Genomic DNA, 7,952 nt, shown 5'->3' on the forward strand with positions numbered 1-7,952 from the left:
TCGGGTTAAGGATGTTGGATAAGCTGTGGTTAGGTCCAAGGCAGAGGCAATGGGGATAGGAATATTGAGAAGAAATAATCAGCAAGGTTTGTAAACTGACCAATAATTTGGAACTAAGGGATTAAGGGTACCTGTGAGGTTTAGGAAGATGATTCCATTTGGTCGTATTCAGATTAAGTTGCTAATGAGGTACCCTGGTAGAGTCATTTCCCCTGTAGCTATGCAGCAGGCTAGAGATCACAGAAAGGGCTTCTCTGGAGACATAACTTCAAGGGTCATCAATGTATAGATGTTAGTTGGAGCCACTGGAGTGGATGAGCTCACTCAGGGAGAGGGTGTAATTGTTAGGAAAGGAGGAGATACTGGCAAAGCAGAATGAGAAGGGAGCAGATGGGAAAGAAGGACATCAACAGGGAATTTCTAAGAGGAAGGAGAGGACAAAAGAATCAAATGCTTGGGAGTGTTCAAGGAAGCTAAGGCCTGAAACTGTCCATCAGAGCTTCTGGGGACTTGGAGGCTGTTGGTGACTTGATAGAGAGAAGTTTTGGTGGAGATATGGTGGGGAAATTCCGAATGTGGTAGATTTAAGAATGCATAGAGGATGAACTGGAAAATTTGCAGGGATAGTTCTACTGAGGACAACCAGAAAATGGGCATAATCTAAAAAGTCTGCTGGAAGATACAAGACAGACCTAATAAGGTAATATACTCAGAAGTTAGATCCAGGAGAAGAAACTTTTGGGTTACAAGTTCACTTAATGGCATCTCCCAAATTCTAGAAAGTGTAGAGAAAAAAAAAAGACCAAAATTATGAGCAGGCTTTCTGACAGCCTCATAGGATTATGGATAAAATGGACCCAGGTCTCACAGAGAGTGGAGAGGGGTCCTGCCAAGCAATCTGAGATTTCAGTTATGATACTTGTGGAAGGAACCTCCAGGTAAAAGTGAGCTTTTAAAAAAAGAAATGAGCTAGCATTAGCAATCCCTTAGCAGAACTTCAAATCATTTCAGACCCTGGGAGTAGATGATAGTGAGCCAGCATCTAGTGCCAATACCTGACAAAAAGCAAAATTTAATTTAAAAATTAAATATTCTCTGGAGGACAGAACCATTATTCTAGGTCTCAAGGGTATGTTAGAATTCTGTATACAATGTCTTGCCCTCAATCTACAATGACCCACACACAATCAGACAAATAACATGAATTAAAAGAAAGAGGACATACAAGCAAACAATAGAAACAGACTTGCATTTGCAAGTATGTAAAACACAAGAACAAGACCTAAAGAAAAGAACTGAAAACTCTAAGAGGGAAAAAAAAAATCACAGACACGATAATTGAATTGACTACAGTTAAGAATGTATTAGATGGATCAGCAGCAGATTAGACGCAGTTAATGAGAAAATTAAGGAAGTAAAAGATGACACAGAAATAAAATCCAGAATGAAGCACAGAATGCAAAAAGAATTTTCAAAAAGAGAAGAGGGTAAGTGAAAGTATCTAACATACATATAAATTGTCCCAGAGAGAGAGAGGAGATTTAACAAAAAGCAGAAAAAATATTTAAGGAGAGAATGACAATTTTCAAAAATTAATGGAAAATGTGGAGATACAAATTGAAATAGACCCTGAACTCCCAAGCCAGGCAAATAAAAAGAAAGCCAAAAATTTCACGGTAAAGTTGAAGAAAATCAAACACAAGAAGGAGATATTGAAATAGTCCAGAGAAAAGAGATCACCTTCAAAGAAGAAGCAATAAGATTCAGAGCTCACTTCCTAACAGAAAAAAATGCAATGATATAACGTGAAAAGAAAACAAAAGGCAAACTAGAAGTCTAGGTCCAAAAACGAAATCCCTTCCACTTTGAAGTATACAGTTCAGAACACAACAACAAAATAAAGAAATAAATCATTAATAACAGAGCTGCAAGAGGGGGGATGTTTTGAAATACCTTCAGGTGGAAAAAAAATGAAAAAGTTAAAGATGAAGGAAAGATTAGAAATAGAAATCAAGAAGGAAAATAAACACATGGGGTAAAATTCAAGAAGTATTGAAAAATAAAAAATAATATTAACATCTGGGATTTTAAATATGAGTGAAATTAAGATGCAGAAGGCAATGGAATTAAAGTTATGAGGGAGAAGGCAGACATCAATGATCAAGGTTGAAGGTTGCAATCTCAGAGGAAATAACTAAAAAGCACACTGAAACAATATGTAATTTCTAACTTATAGAGGAGCAAATATAATCCCAGTATCACATGCTTAGTGACAATAACATGTCCCTGATAATCAGAAGCTTTGTACAAAAATGCTAATGATGAGTCTACTTCCAATTATTTTTAATGGGAAAATTATAATGCATTACCCCTTAACCAAAACCCTTAATCAATGCCCTAAAGCATAGCTAAGACATGGTAAAACAGACAAACATGAATCACAGCTATCCTGATCGCTGAACAGTTGTTAGTGGTTGAATTTAGTGACATAACCTCTCTCGTGGCCAGCTATTCAGCAGGCGCATGACCTCTTGGCTGACAAATGCTTTGTTTTTCAAAAAGTACACACACTATTCATAGGTTTTATGAAACAAGTTAATTAAGATATAATTTATATTTTCTTTTGGGTTTTCTAGGTCTATCTGTTACATTTAGGTCTATGACTCATTTCAAGTTACTCTTTACATACGGTATTAAGTAGCTGTCCAACTTCATTTGTTTGCATGTGGATATGCTGTCACTCCAGCACCATTTGTTGAAAAGACTCTTCTTTCCTTGTTAAATATCTTGATACCCTTGTAAAAAATCAGTTGGTCATGAACGTGAAAGTTTGTTTATGGACTCTCAGTTCTATCCCATTGATGTATATGGCAATGTCAATCTTAGGCCAGCGCACACTGGCTTGATTACTGTAGCTTTGCAGTAAGTTCTGAAATTAAAAAAAAAAAAAGTCCGTTTCCAAATCTGTTCTTATTTTTCAAGATTGTTTAAGCTATTATGTTTAGGCTTGAATTTTCATATAATTTTAGGTCAGCCTTCCAATTTTTGCAGAGAAGCAAGCTGGAATTCTGATAGGGATTGTATTGAATCTTTAGATAAATTTGAGGAGTACTATCATCTTGATAATATTAAGTTTTCCAAACCATAAAAATGGATGTCTTTTTATTTATGTAAGACTTCTTGAATTTCTTTAAAGTAATAATTTGTAGTTGCCAGGCTATAAGCTTTGCACTTCCGTTGTTAAACTTATTCTTAAATATTTTACTATTATTGATGCAGTTGTCAATGGGATTGTTTCCTCAACTTTATTTTAAAATATTTTTTTTAGGGCGCCTGGGTGGCTCAGTTGGTTAAGCCCACTGCCTTCGGCTCAGGTCATGATCCTGGAGTCCCGGGATCGAGTCCCACATCGGGCTCCCTGCTCAGCAGGGAGTCTGCTTCTCCCTCTGACCCTCTTCCCTCTCGTGCTATCTCTCATTCTCTCTCTCTCTAATAAATAAATTTAAAAAATTAAAAAAATAAAATTAAATTAAAAAAAATAAAATAAAATATTTTTTTTACTAGTGAACAGGAATGCAATTGATTTTTGCATATTCATCTCTCTCTGCCCTACGATCTTGCAGGACTCATTCATTAATCACAATCTATGGATAAAAATCATACACTTCAGAAATTGAAAACAATTCACAGAGTGAGACAAGATATTTACGACATGATAATTGGAAAAGGCTCATATTTAAAATAAGGGACCTCCTACAAATCAATATGAGAAAAGATGTATATCTCAATGGAAAACAAGGAAACGATTTGACCAGACATTTTGTAAAAGAGGATATCAAAATGGTCAATAAACACTTGAAAATGTGTTCAAGGTAATTACAATCAGGAAGATACAAATTAGACCTACATTGAGCTATCACTCTACCTACCAGAAGAGCTGAAATTCAAAATAAAATGTCCAGTTTTAGTGAAGGTTTAGGGCAGCTGAAACTGGAGGAGTGTAAAATGACTCTGGCACTTGGATTTCTCCACAGAAGTTGAAAACATACACACTCTATAACACAGCAATTCTGCTCCTATGACATGTACATACATGCAAACAAGAGACATGAACAAATTGGTCATAGCAAGGGCAGACCTTAGCCTCAAACTGGAAAGAAAACACAAAAGTCCTTCAACAATGTATTGGATAAATTAAATTATGCTATGTTCTTACCATGTTTCCATAAGAAACAAAAAAATTCTATACCTGTGTAGATGAAATTGACAGATACAATGTTGAGCAAAGTGAATCAGACACAGAAGGACATATTTGTGTGATCACATTTATATAAAATCCAAAACCAGATAAAACTAGGCTGTGGTAATTTAGAAGTCAGGACAGTAATTAACTTTGCAGGGAGGCAATACTGGGAAGCAGTCCAAGTGCTTATCTAGGATGCTGACAAAATTCTGTGTCATAGCCTGAGTGGTAATTATACGGATATTTGCTTTGTGATAATCTTTTAAGCTGACCATAACTGTTTTTATGCAATTTCATTCACATATTTACAGAAGTATGAGAGAGTACACCCTTCATTTCTTTATTTCTTCATCCCATTCCTTCATTCAGTAAATACTGAGCACACATTTTATGACAGGTGCTGTGTGATACACTGAAATAGTAAACAAGACAGACTTTGCCTTGCTCTTTCGCAGACCCCAGAAGTCTGTGAAGGATAGAGAAAGACCAAGTGCAGAGCAGGGATGTATTCATTTCAGGTGGAAAACTGGACAACATTTACACACCTTTGGTGAAGAGCCAGTAGCCAGGGATACATACTCACTGCCTCAGATCCAAAGCTTTGAAATTAAAACTCTTTCTATATACACCCAAATTATTGTTTTGAAATGGCCTAACTCTTCCCAGGACAGACTATTTTAATTTGTCATTTCAAAGGAGAAGAAGAAGGGGGTAGAAGAGCACGAGGGAGGGGAACCTCAGACTTGTCACTCTGGAATTTGGCAGTTTGCTACATAACATAACCTACCATGTAAGAGGCCAGAAGCCAAAGTGATTTTATTAGAATCAGGAAAGATTTCCCTGCTTGTGGTCATAAGGCAGTGTTGGTTGAAAGCAAGCACAATATGAGCTTCAGCAGCTTCGTGTTCTTCTCCCTCTTGCATTTTGAGTGCAAGTTGGGAGGAAGTAGGTATATTTGAAAACCCCACCCATCCCATCCTCAGCTTCTCTCTCCATCTCTTATTGCAGGGCTGGCCCAAGACCCAACCCTTCTAGAAACAGATGAAGGTCGCCTTCAATGTCACGTTCCTTAAAGACAAACAAACACAGGAGCAAAAATGTTATGAATGTGGTTTTGGGGCTGGGCACCACATGGAGAGAAAGAGAAAGATGGCACCAGGCATGGGGCCCACTAAGACCCTCTGTCCCCCACACCCTCCGAGTACTGCCAGGTGCCAAGCCATCTTGTAACATCACACCAGCAGTTTCCACCTCAACCAGCTTATTAAAACATTCCTTTCTTCCTCTCCTACTGCTCTCTGAGAAGAGTTCTGGTAAAGCAAGCTGTTAGTGCTGTTATGGGATCTTTCACCACACTGGTGGAAGTTCAGCAGCTTTATATGGTCCCCACAGGCCTGTGCCTTACTAGGCTACCCCTTAACCAGTCTAAGAGCCTGTGTCCACGTCATGATCTCGGGGTCACCGTAAGTCCTCCAGATAACTAAGACTCACTCTGCTCCTGCCCACATTTGATGCTCCACATCTGCGTTTGTGATATTAACTATTAAGAGCCCTTGTGAAAATGCATGTGTATCATTTTGTATGAATCATACATGGAAGCATGGTCAGTCATAAAGAAAATATCCCAGTTAGTGTTTTGATTACTTAGTCCATCAACAAATATTTGAACACCTACCAGCAGCCCAACAGAGCTGAGCCTAAGACAATGTGTTTTGGAAGGGACAAGGGCGAGGAGTTTGGGGACATCTTGTCAGGGGAGCCAGGAGTCCCCCATGAAAAACTAGAAGCAGCGTGAAGACAGAAGGGGACAGCATGGGCTGGAAGGAGGGGTGACTGGCAGGAAAAATTAAAAGCTGAGTGAGTGCTGATGACAATTCTGGAGGGTGGAGTCATTTATTATGGACACTTTTGTAGATCCAAAATAGAGAACCAGGTTTGGTGCATTTGGTTTCTCAGAAAAACGAAGTGTGGTTTAGTGCTCATTCTCTTCCCATGTGTTCTTCACTTGTTACAATAAAATTATAGGTTTTTATGTGAAAAGCAATTAACTTGATCTTCATGGCCATGGATTTTTAGATAGCATTTATGAAGACATGGTGTAATTTTTTTAAACAAGAGTTAGAGAGATATGAAGAAAGATTGCTAAGATGCAGCACTTCACAATTAGGTCATGGCTTCTATTTTTTCAAGGAAAAATATCAACCCTCTGCATTGGGTCTTTTCCTCTTAAACAAGGATAGTTTGCAGACTTGTACTTGAAACAGAGTTGGTAGGATCATTTCTGTCTCTCACGATATCGTACCCTGGGAAATTGAGATAGAAACAGATTTCTTACCTGCAATGATTTAAAACAAGTGTAAGTGCGCTTTCCTGCTTTTCATAAAGATGTTTCCGGAAAAAGCAGATCTAAGACGTCCTGTGGCAAATTAGGATTCACTCAGCCATGAAGGTTTAAATCCCATTAGAGAAAATAATTCATGTTCCTCTACTTTTTTTCTGGGGAGAGGTATTTAATGTTTATCTTCCCAATCACGTCCTTGAAGAGGTCGCTGCGCAGGGAGGTGATTTCTAGTTGTCTTTCCCTGCCACCAGGGGAATTTTCTTATAGCTTCTGAGTTGTGTGAAGACCAGATAACTAATCAGCCCCTCGTGACCTTGAAGAGGCACTGACCATCTGGCCTGCTCACTTTGGAAAGCCACAGGCCAGATGGGATGGTACAGCCAATGGCTGGCTACTCCTTGCACAGAGACCTGCTTTCATCCTGACTGAGAATGAGGTACATTTTTCTGAATTTCAGTTACTTGTGGGTGCTGCCCTTTCTCACCTCGGTGGTGAGATGCCCGTGCTTCTTGCAATGACTGGCAACTAGGCGGTTCCTGTCTATTGCTACCTCTAACTCTAAAATTCCTTGGGAAAAATAGTTTCTCTAGATTGTAGCCATTTTTTGTTTTGTTTTGTTTTGTTTTGTTTTTTACAGGCAGGTCACTGAGCTATTCAGAACTAATCGCACATTTCTCTTTTGTAGATATGACTCTCCTCATGGGGTAGTTACAGTTTTATCCAGATGGTACTAGGGTTTCCCTTTCCCCCACGTAACTCCATTAACCACTGCAGACACTCGCAGTTCCAAACAGATTCCCATGCTTATATTGTATCATCTCTCAAGAGAAAGTGTTGTTAAAAGTAAGATACAAAAAATGTCGATGGTATTTTGATAGGGATTGCATTGAATACATGTAGGTTGCTCTGGGTAGCATACACATTTTAACAATATTTGTTCTTCCACTCCATGAGCATGGAATGTTTTTCCATTTCTTTGTATCTTCCTCAATTTCTTTCGTAAGTGTTCTATAGTTTTCAGAGTACAGATCCTTTGCTTCTTTGGTTAGCTGTATTCCTAGGTATCTTACGATTTTTGGTGCAATGGTAAATGGGATCGATTCCTTAACTTCTCTTTCTTCCATCTCATTGGTAGGGTATAGAAATGCAACTTATTTCTGTGCATTGATTTGTATCCTGCCATGTTATTGAATTCCTGTATGAGTTCTAGCAAATTTGGGGTGGAGTCTTTTGGGTTTTCTTTTTTTTTCTTTTTAAAAAAATTTTTTTATTGTTATGTTAATCACCATACACATTACATCATTAGTTTTTGATGTAGGGTTCCATGATTCATTGTTTGTGCATAACACCCAGTGCTCCACGCCAAAC

This window comes from Zalophus californianus, chromosome 5 (genome assembly GCF_009762305.2).
Source record: "Zalophus californianus isolate mZalCal1 chromosome 5, mZalCal1.pri.v2, whole genome shotgun sequence".
In the NCBI taxonomy this organism is placed as follows: domain Eukaryota; kingdom Metazoa; phylum Chordata; class Mammalia; order Carnivora; family Otariidae; genus Zalophus; species Zalophus californianus.